We start from the raw sequence: 18659 nt of genomic DNA, 5'->3' as shown, positions 1-18659 counted from the left end.
TGGCTAAATTCCGCACTACTCGATTTTTCGATCTTAACAAATTGGTATCAGAGCCAGATCTAACAGGGTTAGTTTATATAGCCAAAATGACTCTAACAAAGTCTTATGTTAAAAAATTTGACCGAAGTGCAAAACTTCGGAATGTGGTAATTAAAGATAGAAGCTATCCTAATTTAGGATGGCTTAGATTTAGCACTGCAAGGAAAGGAGAAGATGCCGGATAAAATGACGGACGAGGAGTTTGCCGTCATAGACAAAAAGGCAAAAGCAGATATTATTTTAAATCTTTCAAATGAGGTTTTGCGTGAAGTTGCAGCAGAAAGCTCAGCCAAAGGCATATGGGAAAAGCTTAAAACTCTATATATGAAAAGAACAGTAGAAAACAGGCTTTACCTAAAGCAAAAACTCTACACTTTTCGTATGGCTGAAGGTACCTCTATACTTACACATCTTCATACTTTTGATTCTCTTCTTATGGATTTAAGTAATATAGATGCTAAAATCAAAGATGAGGATCATGCTGTGTTATTGCTTGTTTCCTTACCCCAGTCGTTTAAACATATAAGAGATACTATGCTTTATAGAAAGGATAATATCTCTTATAAAGATATCAAATCTATTTTGAAATCAAAAGAACAAATAGATAGAGATATTACTGGGGAAACTAGTGGGAACCAAGGGGAAGACTTATTCATAAGAGGTAGATCCAATAAGAAAGATTCAAGTAGTGAGAAACCTAAATCAAGGTCAAAATCCAAATACAGAAATGTCATGTGCAAATATTGTCATAAGAAAAGTCACATTATTTCTGAATGTTTTAAATTGAAAAATAAAGGAAAGCATACAAAAATGAAAAATGAGTACAAAAATACTGACATTGCCGAAGCAAGTGTAGTTGTTGATGAGACTGAGGAAACTATTTTTTTAGCAACTAATAATAGTTTTAAATCTAACAATGAGTGAATTTTAGATTCGGGTTGCTCTTATCACGTGTGTCCAAGTCGGGATTTATTTACCACATATGAATTATTGGAGGTGGAGTTGTCTTGATGGGCAACAATCCTGCCTGCAAAGTTATTGGAAAAGATACAAACCGAATCAAAATGCACGATGGTGTGGTGAGAACTCTTACCGATGTTAGACATGTTCCAGACTTGAAGAAAAATCTCATCTCTTTGGGCACTCATCTCTTGGGTGCAAGTACACAGGTGAAGGTCGAGTTCTGAAAATTTCTCATGGTGCTCTAGTGATCATGAAAGCACGCAGATAAGGTACGTTGTATACTCTTTTGGGATTTACTGTTACAAGTGTTGCTGCAGTTTCAATATCAGATAAATCAGATTCTAACATCACCAAATTGTGGCATATGTAATTGGGGCATATGAGTGAAAAAGGTCTTTCCATCCTCGGCAAAAGCGATCTCTTATATGGCCAAAGTACCGAAAATATGGAGTTCTGTGAACATTGTGTGTTCCGGAAGCAGAAAAGAGTCAGCTTCAAATCTCCAGCAATTCATAGAACAAAAGGTACTTTGAATTACATTCATTCAGATCTTTGGGGTCCTTCATGTACCCCATCAAAAAGTGGTGTCAGGTATATGTTAACTTTCATTGATGATTATTCAAGGAAAGTTTGGGTTTATTTCCTGTAAAATAAAAGTGATGTCTCATTAAATTTCAAACAATGGAAAGTTTTGATTGAGAAGCAAACAGAAAAACAGGTTAAGCGGCTTAGAACAGATAATGGCTTGGAATTTTATAATGATGAATTCAACGAATTTTGTAACAATGAAGGAATTACTCGACATCGTACTGTGAGAATGACACCTCAGCAAAATGGTGTGGCAGAAATGATGAATAGTACTCTTTTGGAAAGGGCTCATTGCATGATTTCAAATGCTGGGTTGACAAATGCTTTTTGGGCAGAAGCTATCTCTACAGCTTGTTATATTGTCAACCGAGCTCCTTCTGCACCTTTGAACTTTAAGACTCCAGAAGAAATATGGTCAGGTACTCCTGCTAATTATTCTGATTTAAAGATATTTGATTTCCCTGCATACATGCATGTAAATGATGGAAAATTAGAGCCAAGCGCTAAAAAGTGTATTTTCCTTGGGTATGCATCTAGGGGTGAAAGGATACCGACTATGATATCCTGATCCCAAGACACCAAAATTTATCATTAGCAGAGATGTAACCTTTGATGAATCCTTCATGTTACATTCTAGAAAAGAGTCTTCTAGTTCTTGTAATACAGATAAAGGAAAGCGTACACAGAACAAGGTGGAGATTGAGATTGGCATTCCTTCTGAGCCAAGCTCATCAACTTTGGAGCAAAATACAGTTAAAACTTCGGAAGATGAGACAGAAGATGAAATTCCTGAAGTTGAGACTCCTGAAGTTGAACCAGAAGAAGAGGAGTATTCTATAGCCAAACATAGACCAAGAAGAGAAGGTAAACAACCATTAAGGTTTGGAGATTTTTTTGCATTTGCTTTTTCAGTTGCATAGGAAACTGAAGAAATTGGATAACCATCAAAATATTCAGAAGCAGTTTCTGGTGTTGCCTCAGCCAAGTGGCTGATTGCAATGAATGAAGAAATTGAGTCTCTCCACAAGAATGGTACTTGGTCTCTGGTAAAGCCGCCATCAGGAAAAAGAATTGTTGGTTGCAAATGGGTCTTCAAGAATAAAGAAGGCATTCCAATGGTTGAAGATGTAAGTTATAAGGCACGATTAGTTGCAAAGGGCTATAGTCAGGTACAAGGAGTTGTTTTTAATGATATTTTCTCACATGTTGTTAAACATAGCTCTATTCGTGTCTTGCTTGCCTTCGTTACCATGTATAATTTGGAATTAGAACAACTTGATGTTAAAACAGCTTTCTTACATGGCGAACTTGAGGAACAAATATACATGCATCAACCCGAATGATTTGAAATTGAAGGAAAAGAAGATCATATTTTCTTGCTGAAGAAATCCTTGTACGGATTAAAGCAATCTCCAAAGCAATGGTATAAAAGGTTTGATTCCTTTATGTTGGGTCATGGTTATTCGAGGAGCATGTGTGATAGTTGTGTTTACTTCCGGAAGTTAAATGATGGTTCATTTGTGTACCTATTATTATATGTTGATGACATGCTCATTGCTGCTAAGGATTTAACAAAAATTCACAATTTAAAAAGTCAGCTGAAAAGTGAATTTGAGATGAAATATTTGGGAGCACCTAAGAAAATCCTTGTCATGGAGATCAAAAGAGATCGAAAAGCCAACAGGCTATTTCTGACCCAGAAGAAGTACTTGGAGAAAGTCTTAGAGAGGTTTAGCATGAAAGATGCTAAACTAGTTAGTACCCCTCTTGCTGCTCATTTTAAGTTATCAGATGCTTAGTCCCCACATTCAGAGAAAGAAGAGAGGTACATGGCACATGTTCCTTATTCCAGTGCAGTCGGCAGTATTATGTATGCAATGGTTTGTACACGTCCAGACATTTCACAAGCAGTGAGTGTGGTAAGCCGATATATGGCTTGCCCTGGTAAAGCACATTGGCAGGCTATGAAATGGTTTCTCAGATACTTGCGAGGTACTTCAAACACATGTTTGGATTTTGGGAGAAATACTAACACTTTGGTTGGTTTTGTAGACTCAGATTGTGTAGGCGATCTTGACAAAAGAAGATCATTGACATGCTATGTATTTTGCATTGGTGGTTGCGCTATTAGTTGAAAAGCTACATTACTACATGTAGTAGCTTTATCTACTACCGAAGCAGAATATATGGCAGTGACCAAGACAATCAAAGAAGCCTTATGGTTGAAGGGTCTATTTGCGGAACTCAGTTCACACCAAGGTGGTCTTACCATTTTTTGTGATAGTCAAAGTGCCATTCACTTGACTAAAGATCAGATGTATCATGAAAGGACGAAACACATTGATATAAAGTATCATTTCATCCGAGAAACCATTGCTGAAGGAAAAGGCTCTGTTCAGAAGATCAACACTAGAGACAATCCTGCTGACATGTTCATAAAATCTTTTCCAGTATCCAAGTTCAAGCTTTGCCTAAACTTGTTTGGAATTTATGAAGAATGATTTTGCCCATTGAGGTTTTTGCGGAGAAGGTGGAGCAGATTTACTATATATAAGCTGAAATTAGGCCAAGGTGGAGATTTGTAATATGGCCAAATTTTCATGACATTTGCCATGACATAAAATACACTATTAGGCCAAGGATTTCTTGCTATAAATAGAGGAGCTTCTCCTCATTTGCAAACACACCAATTCAAGAGCTTTTCACTCTTGTCTTTCTTTCTCCTCCTTTATTTTATTATAGAGTATTTTGTAAGGAAGTGAGTGTTGGAAAACACTTGTGTGAACCCTTTCTTTGGAGTGATCTTGTGAGGTTATTCTCTTGGGGTATTTGGGACTAATTAGAGTATTTACTCTAATTTTGTACACTCTTTTGTACTCTTGTTGGTATAGTAAAATTGCTCCTCTCCGCTTGTGGACGTAGGTCACCTTGACCGAACCACGTTAAATTTGTGTCTTCTTTATCTTCTTTAATTGCCGTTATTATCAATATGTATTGTCTTTGTTATTGTCATTATAATATTGTTTGGCTTAATTTCGCACTACCCGATTTCCTGATCCTAACAGTTATTTTTTTTTAAAACATATGCTTTTAATAACTTTGATGGATTTAAGTTATAGATACTGAAAGTATATAAACTTTTTTACACTATTTTACACTATTAATATAGTTTAACATATAATAATATGTCAATTATCATTTCTAACTAATCACCCTCAGTCGCATTTTTTTTTATCTTGTATTAGTCGTTCATTCTTTTGATAACTCATAGTTAAAAGAGTTGATGGCCATTTTCGGAGTTCGCTCATATCAAATTGTATAAACACATAGTAAAAAAGACAGAAGAAAAAGAAGAAACAACAATTAATCCAAATAGACGTTCACTTAATCTCTTAAACTAAAAATAACCGGCAGATGTATAATATATAAAATTCATGTACAATATATGTAATGACCCGGCCGGTCGTGTTGAGTATTTACCCTCCTTTCAACTTTTTGAAGTCTTGAATAGCTTCATATGATGTATTATGACCAGTGTGCATTGTCGGATTTAGTTTTCAAGTGTTTCAGGATTAGTTCGGATGAATGAAATTCATGTTGGAAGCTTAAATAAAAAGGGTTGACCGGAGTTTGACTTTTATGCAAATGACTCTGGAATAGAGTTTTGATGGTTCCAATAGCTCTGTATGGTAATTCCGGGCTTAAGAGTGTGTCTTGATATTTATTTTAAAGTTCGTAGTTGAATTTGATTTGAAATGGCGAAAGTAAGAAATTTAAGGTTTGGAAGTTTGATCGGAAGTTGACTTTTATGATATCGAGTCCGGATTCTGATTCTGGAAATTTCAGCAGTTTCGTTATGTCATTTATGACTTGTACGCAAAACTTGAGTTCATTCCGGATTGATTTAATATGTTTCGGCGCGAGATTTGGAAGTTAAAAGACTTAAAATTCATTAAGTTTGAATTGAGGTGCGATTCATCGTTTTGATATTGTTATATGTGATTTGAGGCCTCGAGTAGGTCCGTAATATGTTTTGGGACTTGTTGGTATGTTCGGGCGGGATCCCGAGGGGCTCGGGTGAGTCTCGGGGTGGTTTCGGATCATTTCTAAGCCATTTTTAATTGCTGGTTTTTGGCTAAAGAGGTGTACATTGCGATCGCGAATATTTGGTCGCGTTTGCAAACGACACCTTGTGAATCGCGATCGCGGAAGCTTTTTCACGATCGCATAGAACAAAATCTATGTTGCACTGACCCAACTTTGGAAGCTTATATCTTGATGTAGCCCTTGATGTCTAGTTTTCAAAAATTTGGAGATGATCCAAAAGTGAAAGTTGTAGCCCTTGATGTCTAGTTTTCAGAAAGTCAAACCATTTATCATTTGTAGTTTTCTACAAAACATTATGACCATTATACTAAAGGCAATCTGGAAGAGTTGGGGAGTTTTTTCTTCGCGATCACGAAGGGCAATTTTGGGCTGGAAAATTTTGTGCTTCGCGATCGCGAAGAGTAAATGCCTGGAAAGAAGCTATATTTCGTGGTTTCGGCCATTTAAACATATTTAGAGCTATGGAGCTCGGATTGAAGCAATAATTTAGGCAATTTTCACCATATGGATTGGGGGAAGTGATTTTAACTCAGTTTTGATTAAATTACATGAATATATTATTGTTTTCATCATTAAATTAGTGTTTTGGGTTGAAAATGATATAAAATTTCATAGACTTTTATTGAGGATTTGAAGGCCGAGTTGGGGTCGAATTTGAGTAATTTTGGTATAGTTGGACTCGTGGTTGAATGGGGGTTCAGATTTTATAATTTTTATCGGATTCCGAGATATGGGTCCCACCGTTGACTTTTGGTTTACTTTTTGAGAGGAGTTGGGAATTTTTATATATTGTTCAATTGCAAGCATTGGAGTATATTTTGATTAATTTGCACGTTGTTTGGCTACTTTCGAATCGTTTGGTTTGGAATTGAGGAGATAGGAAGGCATTCGGAGGTGGGTACTCGCGGAATAGAATTTTCGGAGTATTGTTTAGCTTGCTCGACAGCGGATTCGGCTTGTTTGAGGTAAGTATTTTGTCTAACTTTGTTGAGAGAATTTTTTCTACTAATTGCCATTGTTTGTTACATGCGGGGGTGATACATATATGAGGTAACGAGCATATATGCATGTGCCAGGGTTAATCATACTCGAGGGTAAACTATACGATTTATTGTGCTTTGTAGAATTATGTGACACTCTTGTTTCATATCTTCTTTCACTTCTCGATTTCTATGAATATGCCATTAAATGCTAGAAACCCTGATTTGGCTTATTATAATTTGATTAAAAATCTGACGGACTTTTGTGAAAATTATTGATGTGCTAAATCCGTTCGTTATTATACTTAATCACAAATACGACTCTACGGCCGTTATTCTTGAGATTTTGAATTCTATACATGAGTTGAAGATCATTTTTGAGACTTGTTGAAATACTGGAATAATAAATTACTTGAAGTTTATTTTATTGTTATTGGCTTGAAAGCCGTGATTGATGTTCAATTTTGGAACATTCGTTTAAACACTCTCCTTGATGTTATTTATGCTACCTACCTTGCTTGTTAATGATATACATGTGCTTGGTAATGAAAAGTATAAAGCACGAAGGGTGATGCCGTGTTATTTCATATACATTATCATGTGAGGGAGAGTGTATAGCACGGAGGGAGATGTCGTGCCATTTCAATTATATTATCATGTGAGGAAACGTATAAAGCACGAAGGGTGATGCCGTGCCATTCATATATATTAATATGCACGAAGGATAATGCCGTGCCATTTTATTTACATTATTATGTGAGGATGAGAGTAAAAGCACGAAGGGTGATGTCGTGCCATTATTTTTATATTATCATATGTTCATGGCACGAAGGGTGTTTCCGTGCAGGTGAGGACAAGAGACATACATTATATTATGATATCTTTTCGTTGTGTATACTTTTATGCCTTTATCTTGAGCTGTTATTGTGCATCTATGTTTTCTATTTGACTTGTAATCGTTGTTCTTTCTGTGTCCTCTACCCCAATTTTTGTTGTGTTATCCATGCCTTCTATCTGTTTAACTTGAAAATATTATAATTTTCTTCTTGTTTGTTATGTTTGCATCGAAGCCTTCTACCATGCTAATTAGTGAAATTTATATTTTTCCTTCCTAATTGCTGTCATAATTTCTATGCCCCTTTTTCAAATCCTGTTTACGTGGTCCATATGTACTGCTTTGTTCGTTTTTGCTTCATGTGTGCCTCCCACTTTATTTCTTTTATTGTTATTGGTATTTCTTTCACCTAGTCGTGTAACGACCCGACCAGTCGTTTTGAGCATTTGCACTCCGCTCGATAGTTTACAGGCGTGAGTAGCTCCGTAAGATGTATTTTGACTTGTGTAAATCGTCGGTTTGGTTTTCAAGTTACCTGGGACTGATTTGGAAGAATGATTCTCAACTAGGGAGCTTTAAATTTGAAAGAGTTGACCAAGTTGGACTTTTTAGCATTTGACCTCGGATTGGAATTTTGATGGTTTTGTTAGCTCCGTTGGGTGATTTTGGAGTTAGGAGCGTGTCCGAATTGTGATTTGGAGGTCCGTGGTTGAATTTGGCTCGAAATGGCGAAAGTTGAAATTTTGAAAAATTTTACCGGGAGTGAACTTTTTGATATCGGGGTCGGATTCTGATTTTGGAAGTTGGAACAGGTTTGTAATGTCGAATGTGACTTGTGTACAAAATTTGAGGTCAATCGACCGTGATTTGATAGGTTTCGACATCGGTTGGGGAAGTTTGAAGTTTCAAAGTTCATTGGTTTTGAATTGAGGTGCGATTCATCGTTCCAATGTTGTTATGTGTGTTTTGAGGCCTCGAGTAGGTCCGTGCTATGTTATGGGACTTGTTGGTATGGTTAGACGGAGTCCCGAGGAGCTCGGGCATGTTTCGGATTGATTTCGGATCATTTTTCTTCATTTTGGTACTGCTGTGTTCTACTATTTTTCTAGTGTCTCAGTTCTTCATCGCGTTCACGTGGCAAGTGTCTTTTGTGAGTCGCATAATATGAGTCGCATTCGCGAAGCTTTGGCAGCAGTGGTCATCGCGTTCGCGTGGGGTGCATCGCGAACGCGTAGAGTCTTTTGTGGCGGTGTGCATTTTGTTCATCGCGAACGCGATGGTTTTCCCGCGTTCGCGAAAGAGGACGTCTGGAGCTTGGATTGAGGCAATTTTTGAAGTAATATTTCACTCTATGAATTGGGGTAAGTGTTCTCTACTCGGTTTTGGTTATATTTAATGAATCTATCTTCATTTTTGCGTAATGGGATTGTGAATTTTAAACAGAAAATTGGGGGTTTTGGCCTAAAATTTCATAATGTGAATTTTTGAGTTTTGAACATTGAATTGGAGTCGGATTTGAGTGAAACTAGTGTGGTTGGACTCGTAATTGAATGGGTTGTTGGATTTTATAAATTTTGTTGGGTTTTGAGGTGCGGGCCAGAGTTGGGTTTTCTTGGCTGGTTTTGAGCTTTTTGATTCAAGATTTGATCTTTTTCGATCGGGATTGGTTCCTTTGGCACTTTTGGTTAGTTTCGAGCCGTTCGGAGGTCGGAATGCGCGAGATGGCATCTTTGGAGCATCATTTGGCTTGCTCGGTATTGGTATTGGCTTGTTGAGGTAAGTAACTCTTCTAATCTTAGTGTTGAGGGTATGAAACCCTGAAATATGTGTTATGTGATTCGTATAGAGGTGACGCACATGCTACATGACGGGCGTGTGGGTGTGCACCATGTGAATTGGGACTCTTTTGTTTCTATGGCACTGTATAGTGGTCTTACTTTGTTGATATCCGTGTTTTCACCATATGATAAAGTATTTAAGCTCTCAATCATGCTAGATATCATGTTTGGGCATTATTCCGATATTGTTTGGACCCATAGTGGTCTTTTCTTACTGTCATCTCACCGATTTAATTGATATTTCATACTCAGTCATATTCACGCATTCATACCATATCTCAGTCTCATCTGTTATTTATTGATACATCAGATCATTGTTGTCGGGCTAGTTTCATGACATTGTGAGCCCGTGAGTGAGACTGGAGAGATTGATGACTGAGTGAGGCCGAGAGCCTGATTATGAGTGACAGTTATGGGATCAGGCTACAATCCGCAGCATGCTATATTGATTTATGCATGGATCTTTCCTGGACATGGATCTTGTCCGAAGCATTTATATACCTAGAGATGGATCTTCTCCATGGGGCCGGATTGGCCTTCCTCGGTACTGAGAGACTGATGGTCAGTGATGTATATATTCCGGGATGGATTTTCTCTGGGTCGTATGGGCCATATACAGTACCGAGTAGTTGAGCATGATGAGTGGAAAGTGTGAGACAGTGAGATTGGGTACTCTGAGAGTGTGAGTACATGATTCATCATTGAGATACATGGAATTGGCATGCACACATGACATACATGCATAGAGATGCATTTTTTCTCATGTTGTACGGTATCCCGTCATTCATGACTTTTTACACACATTGATATGTGGGCATAGACTTTTTTTTTATTCTTTTATCTTATTTCCGGTTAAAAGCCTTTTCTCGAAGCATTATGTTGAGTCACTCCAAGAGTAGAATCAGCAGCTCACCTCACGTTTTAGGAACCAAATGAGGAATCACACGTAGAGTGACCTGAGCATTCTCATGCTCTACGGAGCCCTCTAGAGCTAGAGTTGGCTTGCTATCTGGAAATAAAATGAAATATTTTATTTATTGTGGAAAGGATATTTGGAAAAATTACAGTTTTCAAACTTACTCATATTTATGTCATTTTTGGTAAAAGATTTGGGTTTTCACTAAGACACTTGAAAAGCATGACTATTTTGTGGAACTATGAACGAGCTGAGCTATTTTACTTCTGAGATACATCTCTTATGACCTGTATTATGTTGTTATGAAATATTGTGGAATATTGGTATTGTACCCGACCTTGTATTAGCTCCTCACTACTTTCAACCTAAGGTTAGGTTTGTTACTTATTGAGTACATGGGGTCGGTTGTACTCATACTACACTTCTGCACCTTGCATGTAGATGTTGGCTACTGATGTTGCTGTGTTCGATGGGAGCAGGATTGAAGATGTACCTGTATCTCGGCTGTAGCTGTCTCTTGTTCGTGGTAGGTTTAGATCTGTAAAACTTTGTTTAAGTACTATTCAAACAGACTATGTATTTATTTTATTTCCTCTCTGTAAACTCTATTCTTAGAAGCTCATGATTTGTACTATCAGTTCATGAGAAAAGTATAAGATTCAGATAATTTCTTTACTAAATTGCTTTATTTATTGTTATTGGAATTGGTTAGTGGTTAACTGGCTTACCCAGCGGGTGGTGTTAGGTGCCATCACGACTAGTTGGATTTTGGGTCGTGACAAGGTGGTATCAGAGCTCTAGATTCATAGGTTATACAAGTTATGAGCAAGTGTCTAGTAGAGTCTTCTGGATCGGTATGATGACGTCCATACCTATCTTCGAGAGGCTACAGGACATTTAGGATATACTTCCCATCTTTCTTTTCTTATCGTGCGATATTGATTCAGCTTGAAGCGTAACTCTTTGAATTTCTTCCACGCATTCGTATATGCATACGAGCACTTGGTATAAGTTGTGCATCGCTGTCTTGTGATTCTATGAATGGGATGCGAGATGTGATTTTTGTGTACTGATGATGGGACCGTCTGGAGGACTGGAGGCCAGGTTTTGACTGTAGCTTGACCACGCAGATTTTGATTATGTGAGAATATGCTTTTGGACTTATACGTCCGGTAGTGTTCCTATGAGTGGAATTTGTGGCTCGATGAGCGGTGAAATGACTATGTGGTGAGTATGATGTGACTGTGATATGTGTTTGGATCGTTCGAATGTGATGAGAAGCGTTTACTTGAGAGGTAGCAAGGACTATGGGGTGTTTGATTTATGTCTTGAAGTTCTGAGTTATGGGTGTGTTGAGGGATCTCTCATGTTGTTTAGTTGTGGAGTAAAGTAGATTCTCATATCTTGTTGATGAGTTTAGAATTAAGAAGATTAAGTGATTGCTTAGTAGTCGTGACTGTGGAAGGGTATAGAGAGATGTCAGTTTGAGGCAGAGCAGGCGAGTTATCTCCTGCGAGATGTCCTGAGGTTGTGTGGTCCTTATGATGTTTTCTAGAGAGTTCTCTTTTACCAGTGAATGATATATGTTGCAATTTAAGTTTGGATCACCTGTGGAATTCGGCTTGACTATTACAAGGGTGAATGCAAGATTTGCAGACGATTTGAGGTATTATATGGTTTGTGTTACATGAGCTTACGCATGATTTAGTTGAATTTCAGTGCGGGATTCTCACAGTAATAGAGTATGGGTATCGTGATGTTATCGAGTATTTTTGTTCTGTGGCTTTAAGCCAAGTGAGGGAGCCTGCTATCGACGAGTGGATTGCACAGTTATGAGTTGTATTGGTTCCGGTTTGAGGTATTCTGGTGAATCAGTTATGACTTATAGAAATTGAGATTTAGGATGACTCGAGTAAGAGAATTTTTGGATACGGGTTGTATTACACTCTGTGGGTATATGGGAATCATAAAATAATTGAGTGGTTATTCACAAAGGATGTAGTGTACATGGAGTAGGAATTTGCTCGGTTGCTTAAGAGTGTGTGGGTTACTCTTTACTCCCTTGGGTGTTGGTGTGTTAATGGGGCACAGGTCATTCGGTCCGTTAGGTAGGTTTAATTGAGATATAAGTAGAGTGGATGACTCTCGAGAATAGTTCTAATGGATTCAAGATTTATAAGTAGCGATTTGGAATTTTCAAGATTTATATATGGCTAGAAACTGGGAGTTGCATTGGATGGTGTCGAGACTTGTGGCATTTTATATCATTGTGGATTGTGCCTTTCAGTATCAAGAAGGTGAAGGAAACACTTTTAGGTTCACATAAGGTCTCTTTAGAGTGGGTGTCTCGGTTGTGGTGCCTTGGGGTGCTTAAGAGGGGAGAGGGCGTTGTGGTTTTATACTAGGGTCTCTTGTGTAATGAACTTTGGTTAAGGATCATGGTGTTCTAGCAAGGAGAAGTATCAATTTGAAGGCAATTTGGAAAGGAGTTGGAGAAATAGGACAGCTTGGTAGTAGACTGAGTTAGCACAGTAATGGATATAATCGGTTCTTTGGGTACTTATGATGTGGCTAGTCTCCACAGGTGTTTCGTGGCAATGCTCTTGGGTTTTGGCAACCTGCGTGGATGGGTTGAGTTAGAGAGATTTGGTTCTGATAGCTTGGTTGTGTGCAAATAGGTTTCAAAGAGTTCACAATGGTCTTTACCACGGTTCAAAGAGTATATTTCCTACTGGCGTGAGGAATATGTTGCGTATTGGGATTTTCTCCGGGATGAGATCAAATGGAAGGTTTCTGATTAACCGGGTATGTATTCTGCTTGTGACTCAGAATTGATTTTGAGATTCTTGTACCCTTCACAGGATGGCATGGCAGACGCGGTGTGTTGTGTGGGATTGAGATTTGCATGTGCAAGATCACAGTTCAGTTTTGAAGGGAAGGACATAAATTCGTAGGCAGCATTGAGGGGTTCAGATGACTAGGTAAATGATATTACTATTTGGTATGTCTTGACGAGAGTATACATTTTAGAAGGGGCAAAGTGTTTTGATTTATGGATACTTCATTGGTATTGCGGCACTCTCCTGGTTGATCGACTACTGATACTCAAATTTTGCTAGATGGCACGGAAGAATTTTAGAAGTATTCCTCGTGGGATGATCGTGTATGAGAGATGTGTTATACATTCTGGCGGTGGAGTTGGGATAAGCTATGGTGATTCGTGTGTTCTATGGATTAGGAGACTGGAAGTTATCATGAGCGGATTGTTTCATGGTTGTGGACTGTGAAGTCATGGCTGAAGCTAGCTAGACGATAGTATGTGTTATGATTCAGTCATTGTGGGCCTTCGGATGGTTATTTATCCATGTGTGGGTGCCCGGAGTTGATTTGGGGGTCCATTGGTAGGCCCAATTAGGGTGTGTATTCTACACTGAGCCGGATTGGTTGGCTCCATACTGCTATTGTTGAGGGATGTGCCATTCGGATGTTGTTGAGCTTATTCATGTTCTGGAATTTTCTGTGAGTTACTCTTCTATGCTACGAGGAGTTGTGATTCATTGGTTTTAGGCACACATGGTACGATTCTGTTGTGGTCTTATAGCAGAATTTGAGCGAGATGAGTAGTTGGTATTGCATGATCGATTGTGTATTGGTTATGTCCTTTCGAGTTTTGGGTGGCATTGGGTCATTGGCTTCTCCGTGGTTGTGGTAATGCATTTTGAGTACTTGATGCCGGATTGTGCGTGGTTATTATTTTTAGCATGGTGGCTGAGGTATTTCATATGGACCAGTATTTGGATAGGATCGCTCATTGCAACAGAGTTATGTGGAAATATGATCCTTTCTGTTAGAGTTGTGTGTTATGGTTCTATGGTGTGTGATGGGTTTAAGCATTTTGTTGTGGTGGTACTTGTTGAGCTTGCGGGACGGTTCTCTCGTTTGAGTCATTTTTTTCCATGATGAAGTACATTTGGAATGTTGCTATTTAGTGCGCGGATTGCACGGGTTGTGGATGTAGATGGTATTGATGTGTCATGTCACTAGAGTGGTCGTATTGGATGAGATGAGGTCATTGGACCTAGGATGGATACTATCAGATTTGATTACAGCATATTTGGAAGGATAATATCAAAAGTCGGCTTAGAATTGGCTATAGTTCTTGTCGAATGAGAGAGAGTTCCATGAATGGTTGATCTGATGAATGGTTATGAGTTCTGCATGTTTCTTTCATCATCGGCAGTGTACGAAGGTTTTAGAGCGGGGCTTTGTTTGATATGAGGTATATTATCGGTATTGCATTGTTTTGAGCAGTTACTGTGATTTGAAATTTTTTTCTATGAGTATTTGAGTTATGTGGTACATCATGTGATTACCTCTTGGGTTATAGATATGGCTTGATACATCTTCTTTAGATTTATACAATGTGTAGATGCGAGAATCTGATCTTATAGAAATTGTGGATGTTGGAAATTGGATTCTAAGGTTTATGGGCTAGGTTGAATTAAGAACTACAGTTATGTTGTCTTTTCAGGCCTATATGGGATAGGGTGACGTGAGATCACCCCCAGGTATGTGCATGGTAAGGTTATACGGCAGTTTGATGGCTTTGAGAACAATTCTGGACACGTTCGAGGACGAACGTATGTTTAAGTGGGGGAGGATGTAACGACCCGACCGGTCATTTTGAGCATTTGCACTTCGCTCGGTAGTTTACGGGTGTGAGTAGCTCCATATGATATATTTTGACTTGTGTGAATCGTCGATTTTGGTTTTCAGGTTACTCGGGGCTGATTTGAAAGAATAATTCTCAACTAGGGAGCTTTAAATTTGAAAGAGTTGACCAAATTCGACTTTTTAGCATTTGACCTCGGATTAGAATTTTGATGGTTTCGTTAGCTCCATTGGGTGATTTTGGACTTAGGAGCGCGTTCGGATTGTGATTTGGAAGTATGTGGTTGAATTTGGCTTGAAATGGCGAAAGTTGAAATTTTGGAAAGTTTGACCTGGAGTGGACTTTTTGATATCGGGGTCGGATTCCGATTTCGGAAGTTGGAGCAGGTCCGTAATGTTGAATATGACTTTGTGTGAAAATTTTGAGGTCAATCGGACGTGATTTGATAGGTTTCAGCATCGGTTGTGGAAGTTTGATATTTCAAAGTTCATTGATTTCGAATTGAGGTGTGATTTGTCCTTCCAATATTGTTATGTGTGTTTTGAGGCCTCCAGTAGGTCCGTGTTATGTTATGGGACTTGTTAGTATGTTTGGACGGGGTCCCGAGGGGATCGGGCATGTTTCGGATTGATTTTGGATCATTTTTCTTCATTTTGGTACTGTTGTGTTCTGCTGTTTTTCTGGTGTCTTAGTTCTTCATCGCGTTCACGTGGCAAGTGTCGCGAACGCGTAGTGTATTTTGACGGCAGCAGCAAATTACTCTTCGCGATCACAAAGTATGTCCCACATTCGGGTAGAGTTGGGGCAAGTCTTTTTCGTGTTCGCTCATAAAGGATCGCATTCGCGTAGTGTTGAGGTTTGCCAACTGGAGCTAGGGAATCCTTCATCGCGGTCACGTAATATGAGTCGCGTTTGCGAAGCTTTGGCAGCAGTGGTCATCGCGTTTGCGTGGGGTACATCGCGAACGCGTAGAGTCTTTTGTGGTAGTGTGCATTTTGTTCATCGCGAATGCGATGGTTTTCCCGCGTTCGCGAAAGAGGACATCTTGGCAGTGTATATAGTGCTCTATTTCGAAGGTTTTAGATATTTTTATATTTTTTGGAGCTAGGGAGCTCAGATTGAGGCGATTCTTGAAGCAAGTTTTTACCATATGAATTGGGGTAAGTGTTCTCTACTCGATTTTGGTTATATTTCATGAATCTATCTTCGTTTTTGGTAATGGGATTGTGAATTTTAAAGAGGAAAATGGGGGTTTTGGCCTAAAGTTTCATAATGTGAATTTTTGAGTTTTGAACATCGAATTGGAGTCGGATTTGAGTGAAACTAGTGTGGTTGGACTCGTAATTGAATGAGTTGTTGGATTTTGTAAATTTTGTCGGGTTCTGAGGTGCGGGCCAGGGTTGGATATTTTTGGCCGGTTTTGGGCATTTTGATTCAAGATTTGATCTTTTTCGATCGGGATTGGTTCCTTTAGCATTGTTTGATGTACTTGAGTTGTTTTTGGTTAGTTTCGAGACGTTCGAAGGTCGGAACGCGGGGGATGTCATCTTTGGAGCATTGTTTGCTTGCTTGGCATTGGTATTGGCTTGTTGAGATAAGTAACTCTTCTAATCTTAGTGCTGAGGGTATGAAACCCCGAAATACGTGTTATGTGATTGGTATTGAGGTGACGCACATGCTACGTGACAGGCGTGTGGGCGTGCACCATGTGAATTGGAACTCTGTTGTTTCTATGGCATTGTATAGTGGTCCTACTTTGTTGAAATCTGTGTTTTCACCATATGATAAAGTAGTTAAGCTGTCACTCATGCTAGATATCATGTTTAGGAATTATGTCGATATTGTTTGGACCCATAGTGGTCGTTTCTTACTGTCATCTCACCGATTTCATTGATATTTCGTACTCAGTCATATTCATGCATTCATATCATATCTCAGTCTCAGTTGTTATTTATTGATACATCATATCATTGTTGTCGGGCTAGTTTCATGATACTGTGAGCCCGTGAGTGAGACTAGAGAGATTGATGACTCAGTGAGGCAAATAGCCTGATTATGAGTGACAGTTATGGGATCGGGCTACACGTCGCAGTATGATATATTGATTTATGCCTGGATCTGGCTTACGATAGAGCTTGGGCTGTAGGAGCCCTTTCGGAGTCTGTACACACCCCCAGTGAGCGCGGTTGATTATATTTAGGGATGGATCTTTCCTGGATATGGATCTTGTCCGAAGCATTTATATACCTGGAGATGGATCTTCTCCATGGGGCCGGATTGGCCTTCCTCGGTACTGAGAGACTGATGGTCAGTGATGTATATATTCCGGGATAGATTTTCTCTGGGTCGTATGGGCCATATACAGTACCGAGTGGTTGAGCATGATGGGTGGAAAGTTTGAGACAGTGAGATTGGGTACTCTGAGAGTGTGAGTACAAGATTTATCTCTGAGATACATGGAATTGGCATGCACACATGACATACAGGCATAGAGATGCATTTTTTCTCATGTTGTACGGTATCCGGTCATTCATGACTTTTTACACACATTGATATATGGGCATAGAGAGGTATTTCGCACTTGCTATCTGGAAAGAAAATAAAATATTTTATTTATTGTGGAAAGGATATTTGAAAAAATTACAGTTTTCAAACTTACTCATATTTTTGTCATTTTCGGTAAAAGATTTGGGTTTTCACTAAGACACTTGAAAAGCATGACTATTTTGTGGAACTGTGAATGAGCTGAGCATTTTTACTTCTGAGATACATCTCTTATTACTTGTATTATGGTGTTATGAACTATTGTGGAATATTGGTATTGTACCCGACCTTGTGTTAGCTCGTCACAACTTTCAAACTAAGGTTAGGTTTGTTACTTATTGAGTACATGGGGTCGGTTGTATCATATTACACTTCTGCACATTGCGTGCAGATGTTGGCTGTTAGTGTTGCTGTGTTCGATGGGACCTGGATTGAAGATGTACCAGCGTCCCGGCTATAGCTGCCTCTTGTTCGTGGTAGCTTTAGATCTGTAAAACTCTGTTTATGTACTATTCAAACAGATTTGTAAACTCTATTCTTAGAAGCTCATGATTTGTACTACCAGTTCTTCGGGAAAGAATAAGATTCAGATAATTTCTTTACTTAATTACTTTATTTATTGTTATTGGAATTAGTTAATGGTTAATTGGCTTACCTAGTGGGTGGGGTTAGGTGCCATCACGACTAGTTGGATTTTGGATCGTAACAAGTCGGTACTGTTATATGTATGCTCGGTGAGAAATAGATAAATGTACGAAGGATGTTGCCGTGCCAATTGTGTGTGTGTGTGTATATATATATATATATATATATATATATATATATATATATATATATATATATATGTCCTCCAGCTTTGTTGGTGCTGTGGGTGTCAGTGCATGCCTTTCGCCTTGCCTCACTCGTTAACCTTGCTCGATCCAATAGCCCAATCCTAGCCCACTCACCTTTCTCCAAGATTGGAGTCCTAAAATCTTAATGAAAAGGAGCTTGGCACCGATGTGTTCGAGAGGTAGAAAATGACCGCTGTGGCGGGGTTTACCAGATAGGTATAATTTAACGGGACCCTATCCCGTCCTGTGGTCCTAAACAAAGGCTCCATCCTAAAAATAAAAGAGAGCCTTCACACACACACACACACACACACACACACACACACACACACACACACACACAC

This window comes from Nicotiana tomentosiformis, chromosome 10, assembly GCF_000390325.3.
Source record: "Nicotiana tomentosiformis chromosome 10, ASM39032v3, whole genome shotgun sequence".
In the NCBI taxonomy this organism is placed as follows: Eukaryota; Viridiplantae; Streptophyta; class Magnoliopsida; order Solanales; family Solanaceae; genus Nicotiana; species Nicotiana tomentosiformis.
Note: the sequence above shows the minus strand (reverse complement) of the source record.